The sequence below is a fragment of the Protopterus annectens genome, chromosome 5.part1, assembly GCF_019279795.1.
Source record: "Protopterus annectens isolate FY-2018-M chromosome 5.part1, PAN1.0, whole genome shotgun sequence".
In the NCBI taxonomy this organism is placed as follows: Eukaryota; Metazoa; Chordata; order Ceratodontiformes; family Protopteridae; genus Protopterus; species Protopterus annectens.
In genome coordinates, this window is record NC_056736.1 from 90900634 (window position 1) to 90920744 (window position 20111).

At 37.2% G+C, this 20111-nt stretch overlaps 1 protein-coding gene across 1 annotated transcript in view; it reads right to left on the minus strand.

Moving 5' to 3' along the window:
- Window positions 1-20111, minus strand: part of MYCBP2 (MYC binding protein 2) — a gene marked incomplete in the record, with an annotated part of 5088083 nt that overhangs the window by 3865207 nt on the left and 1202765 nt on the right.

Consider the following 20111-nt stretch of genomic DNA (forward strand, 5'->3'; position numbering starts at 1 on the left):
AGAAATACATTCCATGGTACCTCAGAGCAAGAAATCTGGAAAAAAAATTATGGACAATTTTTAAATATTGCTCTAACTACAAAACTACAAAGGTTGGTAAGACTAATAGATTTTGCATTAGCATGAATTTTTTTAAAGGCTATGAAGTCTGAAACTCAAATGTCTGTCATTTTGTGAATTCAATCCTCAATTACTTGCAACAATTTGCCAAACAAAAAAAAAAAAAAAAAAAAAAAAAAAAAAAAAAAAAAATTGTATGTGGAACAGAGCATAAATATGAGGTAAAAATCTGGACAGCTGAGAGGTATGATGATACAGAGACTTCTGGTTGAGCTGGCAAAAATCATAGACGTTTGGAAGATCACAGGCAATTTTCTCCACATCTCTCAGCTTAAGAGTACAGACCATTTAATACATGCAAAAGAATGTGAACCTTTAAAGGGTAAGAACAGTTGTGTCAGTAAACCTACCATAACAGTATACGTTTGAATGATCAATGTTGCAGTAGCCTTATTGTACCCTGCAAAATATATAACAGCTGGCCTGCTTCTAAGATTCAGGGAACCTTCCACATGCCCAAACTGTCAATCAGCTTGACTGAAATAAGTAAAAAGATAGGTCTGGTCGCCAAGCCCTTCAGAGCTTTCATACTAACAGAAAAAGAGAGACTGTGTGTGTGTGGCACAGCCCTGAAAGGACAGTGCTAGGAATTACAAAAAAAATACATGACAACACCCTGGCATAAACAACACACCAAAAAACAAGGGGGATTGGAGGGAGTGGCTACTGCAGCAATGACTATTCAAACATCTACTGTTATAAGTTTACTTACAAAACGGTACTATGTTTATCATATTGATCACAGTTGTAGCAGCTTTAGCTAGGTTTACCATCGAATGACTGAAATGCATTTGTGCAAGTGATAACGCCGAACTAAAATGCAGAAATATAAAATGTTTTTTCCTCCCAAATGTCGAACATGGTAAACCTGGTTTTCAACATTCGATATTTCCAGGAGTTGAGTGTGAAAACCCAAAGAGCATTTCAACATTGTAGATTCGACAAAAAATAAATCAACGTTACAAAACTTTGAAACTATACATTTGATTAAGTGTAAGTCGAACAAATGCATTTCAGTCATTTGATAGTAAACCCTTTAGCTATATAGGCAGATTACCCCAGCTTACTATATTTGGGATGTGGAAGAGTAGTAGTCCAGGAGCCCTTGGAGAATTGTCCTAGCAAAGTCTGATCTAGACCTAGAAAAGGAATCAAGCTTATAATGCTTTGTAAAAGTATGGACAAAGGACCAAGTTGCAGCTTCTAGAATACTTCTATCTAACCCTTTTCAAAATCTACATATGAAGCCAATGCCCTGGTAGACTGGATGTTGACCCTGCCTGTAATAATTTTGTTGTGGTGAGTATAACAAAAAGTAATAGCCCTAGACAACCATTTGGAAATGGTCTGTTTTGACACATGCTGCCTCTTATCTTCACAACAAGTGAACAAATGATCGGACACCTGAAATATTAGTTCTGTTAAGATAATGCCTCAGTTGCCTGTGGATATCCAAGTAGCATCCACTCTCCCTCATTTTTAGGTTCAAGAAAGAAAAATGAGAAGATGGACAGTTTAGCTAAAAGTAAACTTAGATACTACTTTACTCATAAAAGGAGGATTAGTGCTCCAAGAGATCCTGAATCTGTGGAAAATGAGATAGGACTGACCCACCCTAAGAAGCATGCAACTCAGCCTTCTTGCAGAGGTCAGAGCAATCAGTAAAACTGTTTTCCATGTTAGGAACCTCAAACCAGGTTAGCTGGTTCAAACACAGCATGTGTAAGCTTCTCTAACACAAAATTCAGATCCCAAGTACAGGGCACAGGTTTTCTTTGAGACCTCTTATGCAAAAAACCTCTTATAAAACCATTCTGACACGAGAATGCATTGAAGAGAATAATCTCTGAGTAGACATGCTGAAATTGCCAATAAATAAGTCATGTTGGAGAAGTAAGAAAGGCCATAGGACAGTATCTTACACACAAATACTATAAAACCACAGAATAACTAGCCCTAAATTATTAGTACTAACTACAAAACCTTTTCCATTTACTAATATACAGGTTCTAACTAGAAAACATTTTCCATTTACTAATATACGATTTTCTGGAAGCAAACTTTCCTGCCTCCATTAGTACCTGTGGCATGCCCTCATTAAATAAATGCCTAAAAGGAATTAAGACCCTATCATCCAGGCAGTCAACTGAAGATGATTGGGACTAGGTATATCAAACACCCTTGATCTTGTGTAAATAGGTCCATTCTATGAGAAAGCTTGTGGTAATTGCTCGTGGCCATTTTCCAAAGGAAGGGAAAATCACAGCTGCCTGGGTTAGAAGGGAGTCACCACACAGATCTCTGGGGGGGGGTCCTTCCGAATCTTTAGAAGTACCACGGATATTACAGGAAAGTGGGGAAAGCATTATGAAACATTCCTCTCCAAGGAAAAGAAAAGGCATCTGACTTCCAGGCTTTCTTGCCTGAAGTCCTGGAACAGAATCTTGCCAGGTGATTGTTCAAACAGGAGGCAAAAAGGTCTGCTTAAAGAACTCCCCCTCCCCACAGATGGAGCATATGTTGGAACACCTCCTGATCTAGTTTATATTCATGAGGGTCTACACCTAGTCCTGCTCAGCTTATCTGCCACACAGTTTTGCTCTGATGGAATGTGAGACGCCTACAGAGTGAGCAGTGTTGTGAAGCTATATACCAAGCTAACATGGCTAGCCTACAAAGGGGATATGACCTGGATCCCCCTTGCTTTTTGATGTAGCACACAACACTGTGGTATTGTCTGTAACCACTTGAAAGGGTCCTGGGGGACCAAAGATGGTTCAGAGAGTTGAATGCCTTGATCAGGGCAAGCATCTCCTTGATATTTATGTGCTTGTGTCTGTATTTGGTGCCCCACACCCCCTGCATCTGTGCCACTCCTGAAACTGTTACCAAAGCCAAGATTGAAGCATCTGTGGTGACTGACTGCTTGGAGCAGGGGGTTTAAGGATATCTGTAGTCTCCACCGAAAGATTTCTTATCTGACAAACCCCAGCACTGGGGTGTGAAAAGATAAAGGGAGTTGATGCTGGGACCAAAGAGATTTCAAACAGCACCGTGTCTTTCTCATGTGGAGTCTTTCCAGGGGTATCATAAGAATCATAGATGTCATGAGACCCAAACTCCTGAGGTATTCCCTCACAGTGGCCAAAGTCTAAGTGGAAAATCATCCTATTTTTTTCCTGTGAAAGAAAAGCCTAGTTGACATTGCAAGAAATCAATCATCTGTAAAGGAGTCAAGAAAAACTTTTGAATGTTCTTTTGGAATCCTGGCTTATGTAAGAGATCTTTCACCCAAGACAGAGGGAGATTCCTGACACACTTGGGAAAAAAAGACTCTGAAAAGATAAGCAAGTTATCTAAATATGGAAAAATATGGACATTTTATAGCCTGTAATGAAATATAACCTGAGCAAGGCACTTTGTGAACACTCTTGGTGCAGTGGATAGTCCAAGAGTAAAGCAGAGAACTGATGTGTGCCAGACACACAAAACCTTAAGAAACATCTTGCGCCTGGATGAATAGAGATATGATAAGCATCTTATACTTCTAATGTTGCCAGGAATCTTGAAAGAAAAACAAGGGGTAACAGGTTGTGAAATGACATAATTTTGAATTTGGGCACCAACACAAACAGGTTTAGGAAATAAAGATCCAGAACTGGTCTCAAGATATTTTTTTCTTTGGCACTAGGAACATTACTGAATAAAAACCCTTCTCCTCCTTGGGACAGCATGTGATCAAGAACTGGTGTAAACTTGGGTGGGGTGATGGGGGTGGCCAAGATGGTGACAGACTAACAGCTTAATTTCTCAGCTCTGCTATTAAGTTATATTTCTGACAGGAATTAAGTTTTTGACGTCACAGACTTTTCAGATTTGAAGACTACCTTCTTTTAAATATTTAGTAAGATTATATATGGAATTTATATCTTCAATTTTATTAAACCCTGTCAACATTCAAGAAGAAAGGATTTCACATTACCTTCAAAATGAGTTGCTTCAAAGCTAACTCATGGGGCTTGTCACTAAAGAAGGAACTATAATCTTTTCTTACTAGTATACAAGATCTTTCGAAAAAAACTGGACAATAAACTAGACTAATTTCAAAGAAAATACACAAAACAAGTGGAGCAGCTACATGAAATAATAATGCAACAGAAGACCCAGATCACTAGTATGGCAGAGGCACTAAATGATATATAAGGAAGGGTTTCTGAAGAAGAACATAATGTTGAATTTTTATTAAAACAAAACACTTCTTTGTTAACTAAAACAGATGACCTTGAAAACAGGTCTAGGAGGAATAACTTGCACATTTAAGCACTACCCGAAAAAAAAAAAAAAAAAAAAAAAAACAGGAGACAACATGGTTAATTTCCTCATACTTTTGTTTCCTAAGACTTTGAATTTACCTGAGCCTTTATTTTATGGTATAGAAAGAGCCCACAACAGATCTATAGTGGTTCATTCTTCAACCAAACATTTAAGTACAAATCTGAGATCCATAATTGAGAGATATTTTCCTGCCAAGATAAGGAACTAGTGCTGAAAACTGCTTAGTCAAATTCTCCGATTAAACTAAAAGTACAATAAGGTTCGATTATGACTACTCTTCCTCTGTGCTTTTAAAGAAAAGAAAAGAAAGAAAAAAAAAAAAAAAAAAAAAAAAAAAAAAAAGAGTTCCTCCCTTTGATAAAAAGAACTGAAACAGAGACTAAAAGCACATTTATTATTTCCAGCTAGACTTAAACATTTTCTTAAAGATGGTACTAAAACTTTTGAAGCATTTGAAACAGCTACATAATTTTTAAAATCACATAACATTTTGGAACAAACAGAAGAAATGGAAAGGAGCATCAGTTCACTGAAAAGATAAGCAGAAAAGAATGGATGGAAAATTGCTAATGAAAAGAAGAAAACATTAAAGGACAAGTAACACATTACATTTATTTTTCTTTTTGATTTACTAGGTTTAGATATGTATACATTTTGTATTATGTTTCTATCCCACTACAAAAGGCATTAACTGATATAAGCAGGATGATGGATGGGAAAGGAAAATATAAACACAAACATAAAACAAGGTAAAGTAATTTATCTTTCTATTTCATAATTAATAACATAAGTAATACTTAATATTTATCTGTCACTTAAACAAATCTATTACTTGTACGTAAACTTAAATAATTATTTATTTTATTCATCCCTCTAAGGTAACATTCTATAGTTATACATGTCTTTGTTTTTTTTGTTAAGTATCATATCTTGTGGGCTGGGTTATTCTTAGATATAGCATTAGTGGTGTAGTGTGAAGTTATGATGTATAGATCTTCAACTGTTGAGTACCAGTACTACATACTAGCTACCTGGGTGGAGTTACTGCTGAAGTGGGTTTATGTTTCATTTTTTTTTATTATTATTTTATTTTATTTAATTTGTTAGTGTTTGTAAAGGTATTGGTTTAAATAACACTTCTTGTGTGCAAGACTTTCGATTAGATATATTTTTTTCTGTGGGCAGACACTTGTTCAAAGACTAGCTTAAACTACACTTGGTGCCATTTCTGAGCAGAATTGTTGCCTGGATTGTCGCTGTATCTTTCCGCCTGCACCGCGAGCTTGGTGTGGTTCTTTTTATTTCTTATGTTCTTTTCCTTTGTTTTCGGTGCAACTTCTGGTAGTGCGAACTACAGGATGCCAGAATAATGACATCATGTTTGCGGGTTAAAGGTTATCACAGAAGTAGTCCTGATATACTGTTATTTAAAAGGCATACATTTGTGACATTTTAGTTTCTGATGTTTTGGCATTGACATTGCAGACATCCGTATGGTGTCCGATGGTTGACTGGAGGACATGTACATGCTTATGTATGGTGTCTAAGAATTTCAGATATGTTGTGCCAATCTTGACAGGTATTTTCAAGATGCAATGTGTTTGGTGTTTCGGGACTTTGTCTTCCTCTGAAGTTCGGAGGTAGGTGGGTAACATGCCTGGGAGTATTTTGGATGATTTTATGATGTCTGACAGATGGTAAATGTTTTTTTTTCTGACATGGGTGGGAGTGGATCAATCTTGTACTTACTGCATATTGATTAAATTGTAGCCTTTCTTGATATTTGTTGTGAGATCTTCAGAGGTAAAGGTAAAACACGTAAACTTGGGGCATGGCACAGGAACCTGAAATTTTTGTTCTTGGGTTTCAAACTAGTAAGCATTAGTCTAGCCAATGAATAAGTCAGCCTTACATCATGCTTTTTCATGACAGTGCAAGCTTCTCAACAGTACAGATTTTCGGATTTTTGTCGAGTATCTTCGGTCCGTTTTTCATAAAACTGTGGTGAACTGGTGGTAAAACATTAAAGTTTGAAGTTGCAAAATGATAGCGGACATTGAGTTTCGGACTTTACGCCTTTTGGAAAATTCATGCTAGCACAAAATCTGTTATTCTATCAGCTTTCTGAGTCTGAAGGAATATTTAGGGACTGTCCTTTTTTCTTTTGGATTTTTGCCCTACATTTACTTGTGGCTTTGTCCAGATTCTTGTTCTACAGGGTTGTGAGGTATGCAACAGTGTAGTTTACAATCTGCAGAATTCACTATGTCTGCCTAACAGAATGTTAATATACTTATCTTTGGGATTCTTTCCCAGACTTTAGTCTGCCAGAAAAAAATCTCAGGCTGCATCCTGAATTAAAAATTAGGATTTTACATATCAGACATACATAAAAATATTTCCTAAACAGTCAGCATTCAGTAGTGTTTGCTCTGGATCCCTCTTTTCCTGTCTGGCGTATCACAGTATATCCTTATTTTGCCAATATTGACCCAATCATTTGGTTTTAAACTTCATAATAATTACCCCAAGAAGCAACAGTCATTTAAATTTTCTTTAACCTTTTCTCTTAGGTATATGCATGGCAATAATTTCTTTTAATAAAATATCAATGCAATATTTAAAGTTAGCATATTTCTAAAACATATAACATGACCCTGAAGCAGCCTTACTCAAATAAGTTACTTATTCATTAGCCAGTATCTATCTGTCTGGCAAGTATGCTCTAACGACAGTTATATATCGATACATATATACCATTACAGTTGCAAAGCATCAGATTATTTGTTATCACACATTTTGGAATGCCATGGGATACACAGTTACTGAAATATGCATGGTGTTGAGCAAATAACAGGTATTATATTTAAAATACATTTGTTAACTATTTAGGGTCCTATTATACGTCTAAAATTTATAGTATAATGTATGATCTTGTCCATCTGATAAGCCCAAACATCTTTTGATGTACTAAAGGCAATTTTCTGTTGTGGTCTGGAAACCTGGTGACTAATGAAATCACATCAAATGAGTCACTCAACCAATAAAGATACAGTCAGAGAAACTTTAAAGAAATATATAATGATTGATTTATACAACCGGTTATTGTCTTTAAAATAAATTGACTGTACTATTAGTAGTTCATACAGAATTTTAGTAGGTTGTCTTTCTTTCATAAGGTCAATTATTTATTGCTGCTTATACCTTTAGACTTGAACTGGTGGCAGTAATACTGAGTGAATATGAACAAACACAGACTCAGCAAAAAGCACAGGAGTAGTTATTAAACTATATTTCTAAGGCTTTTTTTTTTTTTTTTTTTTTTTTTTGCAAGACCCAGCCACCTGCATAAACTATTATCAACTGTTAGAAAATACCTATTTCTCCAGCAGGTCTCATATTAAACATTACTCTTGTGATTTACTGAATTAGTTGCAACTGTATTGGGAAAAACAGTGTGTCAGATTTATTACTACATTGACTGATAGGTACAATAACTTCAGAACAGTATCCCGTTTTACCAGGGCAGACCTAAAAGACATAACCAATGTCCTGGGGATATTTATATAGAGGCTCTTTACAAGTAGGATACAACATACTATTACTTTACTCAGATGACATCTTTATGTCTTAATGAATTCTTATAATGTTTAATTCATTAAGGAGATGTGACTTTAGTAACACATCAGATCTCATGGCTTCTATTAATGGTTAAACGTCTCTCAACTAGATGTTGACACTGGATTATAATTCATGTCTGAATGAAGCTTTACCTTAAAGTTCCACATACTTGAAACATATTCCTAATTTAAATAAATAGTTTAGGTCATTATATAATAAAGAAAAAAAGATACACTACTTTTTTCCATCTTAAGTGAAAATGTTGATAGCTTAGTTAATATATATTCTGTTTAATAATTTATAAACAAGATGTTTTCAAACTGATTGATTTTAGTACAAAACACATTACATGGTTTTGAGATATTAGTTTTTAGACTTATTTAAAATGTCTGCTTAATACCTTATTGGTTTATTTATAATACATAGGATTGATGTTTACAGTTGTTAAATGTACGGTTTTGGACTAACAAGATCTATACTATATGCATCTTTTATTTAGTAAAAATGCTAAATTTGTCCATTTTTTTGAATTTACATTATTTTATACATGCTCTCATATTACCTCAAATATAAGTGAGTTTCAAACCAATTCAGATGTCATTGTTTAATTGGTTTAGTAATATTTTACAATTTAGTCTTGTTTTCTTAGTTAAAATATATTCAATGGATAAACAGACTTCTATATATTTCTATACATTTTCAACAGAAATGGACATCATCTTTTAAAAACTTAAATAATGCAGACATTGATAAAGTATATACATGGAAAGTTATTTAGAATTTCTTCAAATAACTGTTTAAACTAAGTTGCATATATTTTTGTTGAATGCATGTTAAAACTGTATCATTATCAATTATAATGTTGAAAGAGTGAATTATACCAAAGTTGGACATTGAGAATGGGACAACTCAGTAGATTTATAAATCTGAAGAGTCTAGTAAACTAAGTTTCATGTCTTTGGTAATAATATTTTTACTTGTAGAGATCTACTTAATTTGAATTGGGGATTCCTTATATGTTATTCTTTTAAGTATTACAAAATAATTAGAGTAAACAGATCAATATTGTGCTAAATTATTTTCAATTACATAATTTTGAAACATAAAAATGAGATAAATATAACTCACTAATATGTTTAATGAGTAACTTTCTGTATGAAATCAATTCTCAAATATTCAGAGAGGGAGTTTGTCTTTAAAGGAGTCTTTACAAGAAACATTTGAAAAGAGATGCTATTCAAACATGGGGTCTTAAACCGCAGGGATTGTGTGGTTTTATTTGTATTCAAACATTTAATATTCAATTACTTATAATATGGTGTCTACAGATATTAACTGCAGTTTGTTAAACATATGCTACTTCTTTCATTCATATTTTCCTATATTATGAACATATGGCTAATTACACTTCTACATATGATGTGCATGAAGTGCATTTTTATCAATGTTAATGGTCTGAATAACAGTTGTAAAAGGGGAGTTTAAGTAAATATTTAAATATGTTTAACACCCAAGTTGCAGTCTTACAAGAGACACATTTATTACAAGAAGACATAAATAGACTTTTTCACTGTTTGTTAGCTCACACTATAAAGAAAAGAAAAAGAGGAGTTGCAATTTTATGGAAAAACTCTGCATTAATGCCTAAAATAATAAATACATAAAATGATAGATCTGGGATGTTTTGTCTAGCATCACTGGAATTAAATAACAAAATATATACACTCTAATTAACCTTTATTGGATTCATGGATTAGGAGTTAAAAATGGTTAAGTAATAACTTGAAGAGATTATACTACAGTCTAAAGGAAGAATAATTTTAGCTGGTGACAAACTGTATATTGAATTATTGTGATACTGATACAATAAATAAGCGTAGGATGCCAGCATCATCTAAGGCATTAACAAATTTCATATGTTTAACATTAAAGATATAAATGAATTTTCAGAACCAAATTCATTATTTTTTTTTACACATTTCACAATGTCATGGAACTCGGTCAAGGATGGAGTGCATGTTTCAAATGATATAATAGGAAAATTAGACAAAATTAAAGCTGTCACATGTCCTTTATCTGATCATAATCCAATTATATTTTATAACAAAAATTCAATAATTTATAAATGTAGACTTAACTGAAGATGTATCTGAGAAATATGTGTGGGATTCTTTAAAATCATATCTATATAGCAACATTTTATATTGTTATATTAATAAGAAAAAACAATGGAATAAAGAATTATTAGACCTGCAAACTAAGCTGATAAACTTAAATTAGATGTTCAAAAATAAGAACTTGAGACAAATAAACATTCAGATACATTACATCATAAAACTATGATTAATTTAGAGAAAATTAAAATAAATTCTTATTCTATGAATCTTATCAACGCAGACTAGCAAACAGAACAGAGAAGATTACCAAGTCGAACCAAATAAAATAAGTTTATATTCCTGGAACTAGAGAAAAATGTTTAAAAATTAAAATGCATTTTAGAGGTATTCAAAACACACTAATTCAATTAATTTAAATAAGCCAATAATAGAACCACATTAAAATCTTTTTAAGAAAAATATTAAAAATAAGTAGATCATCAACATTAATAAATAAGCCAATTTTAGTGCCAGAACTTAAATCTCAAAATAATACATTAAAATTAAACAAAGCTCCTGGAACTGATGGCATTATTCCTGAAATATATAAATTATTACCTAAGCAAGCTTTGGCAATATTAAGAGAAAGAAGATAAAAATATACCCCCATCTTGGAAATGTACATTACATATCTCCAATTTTAATACCAAATAAAGATGGAAAAGAAAGCTGGTCTTATAGATGGATATCTCTATCAGATGTTAGGATTTTTACGGCAGTACATACTAACAAAATTAAACAGTTTCTACCTTTGCTGACTGATGAACAACCCGGTTTCATATTGAATAAAAACACACATAACATTAAAAGAGAACTTACAATAATTGACTATATCAATATTACAAAAGGAGGCTTGACCCTAGTAAGTCTAGACATTAATAGTGCCTTAGATTCAGTTCACTGGGATTATCTGATGCTAGCCTTGGAAGAATATGGTTTTGCAAATGATTTTGTACAGTAAATTAGACTATATGAAAATTCTTCACCTTATATAAAGATTGAATCGTACACTTCTAGGACAATTACAATCACTAAAGGTACTAAACAAGCATGTCCAATTGTCACCATTATTATTTGCATAAGTCATAGAACCATTTATGAACTGTATCAGACCAAACAGTATTAAATCTATAAGATTTAGCAATTATTTGAAGTCTAAAATTCAACTGTTTGCAGATGATATTTTATTAACTTTGAATAATTTTGGAAGATCATTACAAGTTTTATTTGAGACAATGGAACTCTTCAAAAAAATATCTGGACTTATATTTAATGATAATAAAACTAAGATATTACATATCAATTGGAATAAGCATAATATAGACAAAAAGTTTCCAAATATATAGTTCTGGATAACAACATTGACTATCTAGGGATAATATTAACAAATGATATTAATGAAACAGTAAAACTTAATTATACTGACATTTTAAATAGAATATTTTATGGATAGATTGGGCAAATTTTTTATACAATGGAAGATGAGACTTTTCTTAATTAACAAAAGAAGTTATGTCTTACCATAACGTTCCATCTGTGTTGTTCATCGTCCTCCATTCGTCACTGATAGGTTCAGTTCCAAGCCCTCGGAACCGAGTCAGCCTAATAAGCAAGCTCACGTACACCAAAAACTCTAGAGCTAAGCTGCTACCCACAGTGTCCATCTCCCAGTTACCTCAGATTGAGTTTGCATGAAATATATAGAAGTAAAAGAAGAGGCCATTTCTGCGCAAAAACCCTGAAAATACCACAAGGACCCATAAAATCCACCAGGAGCCCTTGGTGGGGGATGGAGGGTGGGATGTGATGAACGGAAGATCAACAACACAGATGGAACATTATGGTAAGGCATAACTTCTGTATCTGATATTAACCTTCCTCCCATTCATCACTGATGGGACAGAATACCAAGCTACCTGAAAATTTGGGTGGCCCTTATGGAAGAACACTTCTGAGTACCATTGAGCCAAAGGCCGCTCTTCCCCTGGAGACCATATCCAACTTGCAATGTTTGATGAAAGTGTGAGGTTTAGCCCAAACGGCTGCTGAGCAAACGTCGTCCATAGAGGCTCTGGAGTGAAAAGCAACAGAAGTTGCTATAGCTCTTGTTGAACGTGCTTTGATATTGACAGGTTTAGGCTCATTTGCATGTGAATATGTAAAGGCAATACAATCTCTGAGCCATTTTGATAAAGTGACTTTTGATACAGCATATCCCATTTTTGGTCCAGAGAAGGAAATGAAAAGCTGATCTAACTTGCGGATAGATTTAGTCCTATCCAAGTAAAAACATAGTTGCCTATGCACATCCAATGAATGTAGACAGTATTCTCCTTTATTGGAATAATTTGGGAAAAACACTGGGAGTTCAATGAACTGGTTTACAGAGAAATCAGAAATCACTTTGGGGAGAAAAGATGGATTAGTACGTAGAGATACTATGTCTTTATGAAAAATTAAACACGGGCTCTTGATGCATAAGGCTTGTAATTCTGATATCCGTCTAGCTGATGTGACAGCTACCAAAAATACAGATTTCCATGATAGAAATTTGAGGTTACATTTTGCAGCAGGCTCAAAAGGGGACAAAGAGAGAGATTGGAGTACCAGGGAGAGATTCCATGCCTCTAAAGGACGCCTGACTGGAGGTCTGCTATGAAATACTCCTTTGAGAAAGGTCTTGCATAGGCAGGTGGAGATAAGTGAAATGTCCTCTAAACCGTTATGAAAATTGGAAATAGCTGCTAAGTGGACTCGAATGGTAGAAGCTGATGCGCCATTCTCAAAAAACTCAGAAAGATATTGAAGTATAACAGAGACCGGAGCTGAGAAGGGTTCAAGCATCTGTTCTTTAGACCAAAGAGCAAACCTTTTCCACTTATCTCTGTAAAGTTTTCTGGTGGATGGCTTATGGGAGGCCAGAATAATATCGCAAACAGGTGAGGAGAGGGTATCCTGCCTGGTGACTAATGGAAGTGGAGAAACCAAGCTGTCAGCTTGAGAGTTGACAGATTTGGGAGAGTCAGCCCTTGGGGGTAAGAAATTAAGTCTGGACGAGTGCCCAGAATCCATGGAGGTTATAATAGGTGAGGCCGGAGGAAGGGGAACCACACTTGAGGCCAGAATGGGGCAATGAGGATGACCTTGCATCTCAACTGAATTGCTTTCTTCAAAAATAGGGGTATCTAAGGAATTGGAGGATAAGCATAGAGGAGACCCGTGGGCCAATCATGAGTCAGAACATCTCTCGGGGACTCCCCCTCTGGGGAAAGAGGGCAAAGAAGCTGCTGCATTTGTTTTTCGGAGGGGAAGAGAAGTGATCGCAGCAAGGCTGGCCCCATCGGCTGAAAATTTCTGCCATCATGTTTGGATTGAGAGATCACTCGTGTGGAAGGAGGATGCATCTGTTCAGCCTGTCCGCAATCACGTTGGAGCTCCACGGGATATGCGTTGCTATAAGAAAGCGGTTCGAAGCTATCGCCCAGTGCCAAATTCTCATGGCCTCTCGACACAGGGTGTAGGATTTGGTTCCTTCTTGCTTGTTTATGTACCAGACTACTGATGTATTGTCTGACTGAATCGCAATCGTTCCTGATGGAAGAGGCTGATGTAATGCCTGCAACGCCAACAGCACTGCTCTCAACTCCAGAAAAATGATATGCAGGTTGGTCTCCAAGCTGGATCACGTGCCTTGGACTGTCTTTCTCTGAAAATGCCCTCCACCCACCCTATCAAGGAAGTGTCTATGTTCACTGTGGCATTGGGTTGAGGAGTATGAAAGGGGCGACACCAAAGTTTTTCATTTGGCCTCATCCACCAGAGGAGATCTTGCTTGCAAGAGTTGGTAATGAGGATCTGTGAGTTTAGGGGGTGAAGATTTGCCAACCATTGGAACAATAGGAGCCATTATAACAGTCTCATGTGTAATCTTGCCAGAGAATCGAAATGGCCGCAGCCAAGGACCCCAGAGCACTTCTCTTGCTGACACCTTTCTTTGATAGATTATCACTCGTACTTGCAATCTTAACCTCTGAAGCCTGTGAGCTGGTAGAGATACAAGGCATGCTCGAGTATTGAAAACTGCCCCTATAAATTTTAGCTGTTGGGTAGGTTGTAAATTGGATTTCTCCCAATGAACTGTGATGCCTAGGGACTCCACTAGTGAGTGTGTAATGGAGGGCCATGGTCAGGAGACGCTTGGTAAGGGAGGAAAGGAGCCAATCATCTAAATATGGAAACAGCTGGAATCCTTGAAGTCTCAGATGAGCTGTCACCACTGCTAGGCATTTCGTGAACACTCTGGGGGCCGTCGCTAGACTGAATGGCAGGGCTCAGAACTGGTAATGACTGGCTCCTAGCTGGAAGCGAAGGAGACTCCTGGAGCATTTATCCATTTTGATGTGGTAATACGCATCCCGGAGGTCTATCGAGCACATCCAAACATCCTCTGGTAAAAACGGGAGAATGGATTGAATAGTGACATGTGGAATTTGGTTTGAACCACTGACTTGTTTAGATGGCTGAGATCCAGAATGGGTCTCCAGTCCCTGGTCTTTTTTGGCACCAAAAAGAATTCTGAGTAAAAACTGGATCCACATTGGTCTGGGGGGACTGGTTGGATGACTCTTTTGACAGAGCTTTCTTATCTCTGAAGCGGCTTCTTCCCTTTGACTGGGTGGAACATCGGGAAGGTCCTTTGTAGGTTTTGGACAGGATGTTAGAGGGATCTAATAGCCTCTGGAGATTATTCTCTGTACCCACCAAGCTTTTGTAATAGAGTGCCAGGCAGTTTGGTGCAGAGAAAAATGAGCCCCGACTGCTTCCAGAGGAAAGCAATTGGGCAACACTTCAGGAGCGTTGATAAGACCGCCCAGAGAAAGAATCCCTGGAGTCTTGAATTCGGGGACCCCCACTACCCCTAAAGGGGCATCTTCCACCATTGGAACCCCCTCTGCCTCTAGGGTAATCCTCACCACATTCTTTACAGAAAGGATCTTTTGATTTTTTTGTGCCATATTTTTCCACTCCTCTGGTTCCTGGAAAAAGAACGCTGTAGCTTCGAAAAACGTAGGCCAATGGCAGACAAGGTCTTTCCATACTGCTCGCACCTGGCTAGTGTGTCCTTTACTTTAGAACTAAACAAAGAAGATGGTTCAATAGGGGTGTTCAAAAAGGAGGACTTGGAGTCTGCAAGGTCACAGATGCGCATCCAGGCATGACGCCGCAGGACTATGCTTGCACCTGCAGCTCTAGCCACACCTTTGGTTGTGTGGGAGAGCAACCTCATGGAGGAGTTGGAGATAGACTCAAGGGTAGCAAGTTGATAGGCAACCTTGTCTCATACCTCATCAGAAACTTGACCCACAAGGGCTCCAGAAAGTTTGGAAATCAGATCTCTCTGGAGTCTCGTGAAATGTGCCAAGTAGTTCAGTGACCTGACTGCAAAGATCGCCGAAGCAAAAACTCACTTCCCCAGTCTGTCCACAGTCCAGGACTCTCTGTTGAGCGGGTGAACTGTAGGACTTTCTTCCACTAGACCCTTTTTAGTGACCCCGGCCACCACCATAGCGTCAACTGGCAAGCCTCTAGACCGGGGGGGGGGTGCTCTTCTGGTGGGGAAAGAATCTTATCTGGTCTCTGGGGAATGGCCTCAATAGAATCAGGATTCTTCCACACATGCTGCACGACGAGCTGGACTAACTCGTGGGTAGGTGGGGTCCCCCAAGAAGTAGAAGGCCGAGAGCGAAAAGCCTGCAGGAAGATGGACTCCAAGGAAGGGTTAGAGGGCTTCCAGCCACCCCTGTTTCAATATTTCCAGGATGTCTCCAAAGGAGACATCGTCAGGGGGTGACTGTGGGGACTCCTCCCCATCATTACAGTCCTTATCCTCTGTGAGAGACTCTTCAGGAGAGTCCATGTGTTTCCTCTTACACGCCTTCTTCCGAGGAGGTTCTTCAGTGTTGATGTCAGAGGAAGACTCGGAAGGAAGAGTACCTTGCACTGGGGTTTTCCTGAGGCTTCTTCTCTCGGTGTCCTGGGGAGGTGGCCCGTGGTAGCTGTAGCTGAGAGAGATCAGGGAGAAGTTCCGACGTAGGAGGAGCACTTCCAGAAGCAAGCACCCTCTCCATCACCCGGAAAGCAGGCCCGCCCGAAGAGAAATGGGAGACTGGAACAGAGTAGGACAACCTCGGAACCAGGGTCACACCCCGCTCTACCAGACCTGCTCCCGGGAATGGAGCCCCAAGCAAGATCGGGGCAGGCGTTATGCCTGGATCCAAGGACGGAACTGATAAACTTGGAAATGTGCTCAGAACCGAAGATTCCGCTCCCCCGACCATGAGACTGAGGAAAGGATGGCTCAGATGTAACCAAAACCCAAAAGGGTGGCCTCGAAAGCCTCAGTGAAGGTCACTGTCAGCACTGAGGAATGGGTTTCCACCAAGGACGTCGGAGTAATGGGCTTCGGAACCAACAGATCCGAAGGAGGAATATAAGTGGAAGTCCTGGGAGCAATAGACCCAAACCCCGAAGTGGGATAAGTCTTAGGAACGTTCGTTAACCCTCTATCAACAGCTGATCCAGCAGGCACACCACATCGAATTCAGAAAGACTGCTGGTGGACCTCGTGGACACTCCTGAAGGGGAGTCAGGCCGGTCCAGAAAGGGGCTGTACGTCTGGCCTAAGAATGGGTCCAATGAAGGGGAGTACCGGGTCTGTGGTGTTTGAGTTATCAGCACCATAGTCTCTAACTTGGAGATAGGTAATAGAGGAATCAGTGACGTCGAGAAGGGACTCAGTGCCGAGGAGGCTCTCGTGGTCGAGGTAATCAGTTCCAAAGGAATTGTCGGAACCACCTTTGGTGCAGTAAAAGGTGAAGTCGGTGCTGAAACTATTGTAGAAAGTAAGCTCGGAGCCGTAGTTGACACTGTAGACAGGGCTGGTGCCAAAGGTGGCACCGACATCGAAGTTTCTGCAACATCTATGACATTGGATAAAGTGGCAACTGCAGCAGAGCTCGGAACAGAAGCAATGGTCGTAGTCGGAGCCGATGAAGCAATTCTAGGCTCTGATGAAGATTTGTGGGCCTTGTGTTTAAGAGACTTGCCCTTATCACCAGCTGGTGAAGAGGGATCTGAATGGGTACATTTTTGTCCTTCACTGGAAGGGTTGAAACCTCCGACACAGAAAGGGCCTCTGAGAAAGGAGAGACTAAAAGACCTTTCAAAATGAGTTTTTTCTTTCTTTCAGTGTCCGCTGACTAAAACTTAGTCAAATCTGGCAAGGAAGTTTCACAAAGAGGTGAGAAACCCCCAGACAATACACACAATCGCTGTGCGAGTCACTGTTAGGGAGTTTGCCACTGCAGAAAGTGCAATGTTTAAATGCCAAAGTCCCTTTTTTATCAGACATTTCCATAAACACAAAAACCACACACTACTGTGACTAAAAGGAGTGAAGAAAAGAGAGAAAGAAGATACCAATGATGGTATCAAATGATACCACAAGGGCAGGAGAGGGCGTACCAACGATGGTGTAAGAAATACCCAACGAGTAGAGCTAGACAGATAAAAGAGGGTAAAAACAAGTTAGATTAGGAAAAAAGTTAAAAAAAAAAACACAATTTATAAAATATGACACTTAGCTGGAAAACTCGGTGAAACACTGCTATATAGCTGATCGGCAAATGAGATCTAGGGTAACTGGGAGAACGGCATTGTGTGTAGCAGCTTAGCGCGAGTGCTTTTGGTGTACGCAAGGTTGGTATTAGGCCGACTAGGTTCCAAGGGCTCGAAACAGAACCCATCAGTGATGAATGAGAAGAAGATTAACAACATCAGATTGATTATTTTTCCAAAAATACTATATCATATTTAAGCTATTTCCTTACCTTTTTCTAAAGGATGTATGCACAAATTCAATACAATAACGTTAAACTTTTTGTGGTGTCCCAATAAACCTACAACAATGTTAAATCATCATTTAAATTGGATAACAGGTGGAAATGGCCTCCCAGATATAGAAATATATGCTGTATCATCCATTATGAAAACAACAATGCTATGGCTAAATTCTATTTATACTGCAAGGTACAAACAAATACAGGAATTCATTTGGTTAAAATCACAACATTCATTACTCAATGCAGTAGAATATTTTCCAATAACTTTCATTGGTTGGCAAGAGAATATATTTTAGACAATAAAAATAAATCTACATGTTCTAAATACATAACTAATACTTTAAATTATTTAAAAATGATTTAAATAAAAATCTAGGATATGGAGAATGGTCATTTCTACTGTACCCTACATCATAATGAAATGTGGCTAGAAATACAAGCATTAAGACAATTTACAACTAGTAAACTAGAATTAATGCACATATCTATTAAAGATAATGTCCCCTAAATTTATAGAATTTATGATTACCATAGGAAACTGAACAGTAATAGGAAAAGGCTACTTATTTAAAATACATGAAGTAATAAAAAATACAAAATCATATTATAAAGAAAACTTTTGCGATTATTGGAGATCAATTAATAATCAACTTCCCAGTGAAACTCATTAAAAAAGATTAATGTTAATTTCTTCAAGGCAAACACCTTTTTGTTACAATGGAAGTTGTTTTTTGGAAATGTATGCATAGAATCTTTATTACTCTTCACAAAATGAAATTAATGTTTAAACAAGATATTGGGTGTTGGATATGTACATTAAAATTAAAAGCAGATTAGCAGCATATGTTTTACAAATTTAAACTACTTAAACCATTTTGGGTAAATGTAATTTTTTTTTTCAAACTGTTTTTGATAATAAATTCCTGTTAACTAAATCTTTGATTCTGTTTAATGTTCCAATACCTAAATGTGCTCCCAGATACCTAAATGTGCTCCCAGATCAAAATATTCACTTTTATGGACTTCATTAGCTACTGCACATAAAGCAATTACTACAAACTGGAATAGTGAGACTTATTTGTTTAGAGAGTTCAGGAATATTGCACTCGATGTTTCTCAACTGGGAATATCTACGATCAAGATGAACACTGATACAATCACTTTGTATCATAACTCCTGGTTAAACGTTATTGAGATACATGGGAAAACTGACTGCAATATGACAAAAAACTATAATCTGAATGATCAATAACTGTTTAAATACACACCTATGTAAATAGTTTTGCTTAATTTATTGTTAGAAAGTTTTTCTATTTATACAATTAATTTGTTTTACAAAATTCATCTTTTTTTCTGATATGAATTGTCATACTTTTTAAAACTTTAATAAAAATATTTGAGAAAAAAAGAACCAGTGTAAACAAATGCATCTGATCTGTGGGATGAGGAATGAACCCCTGGAAAGAAGGAATTTTCTCCCACTGTCATTTGTGATGAATGATTTTCAGAACTCATTTGTCTTTAACAATCTGTTGCCAAAGGGAAAAATGGAAATGCAGACTTTAAAGAAGGGGCCAGGGTGGGGGGGTCAAAAGGTCTCAATTATTCAGACCTGTTGGATTGTCCGTGGTTTTGGCAATTTCAAGACTTCTTTTTGGAATCCCCCTTGCCAATTTTCTTAAACATCGGTTTACCTGTATTTTGTTGAGACTGTTTATTCTATTGTTTTCCAAAATCGGACAGGAAGATAGAAAATTAGGAATAGAAGGTCTAAAAAATCTTAGAAATCCCTTGGATCAGCTTGCCTCCTTCATCACACTTTTTGATCAGCACTGCAACAGACAGGCCAAACACTAAATCTCATCATTTGAGAGAATATGAGAATGTAGCTGTGCAAACCTCCTTAAAGTAGTACCAGCAGCCATAGCCCTGAAAGAAGTATCAACAGAGTTATACACACACTGAAGAATGAGTAGTG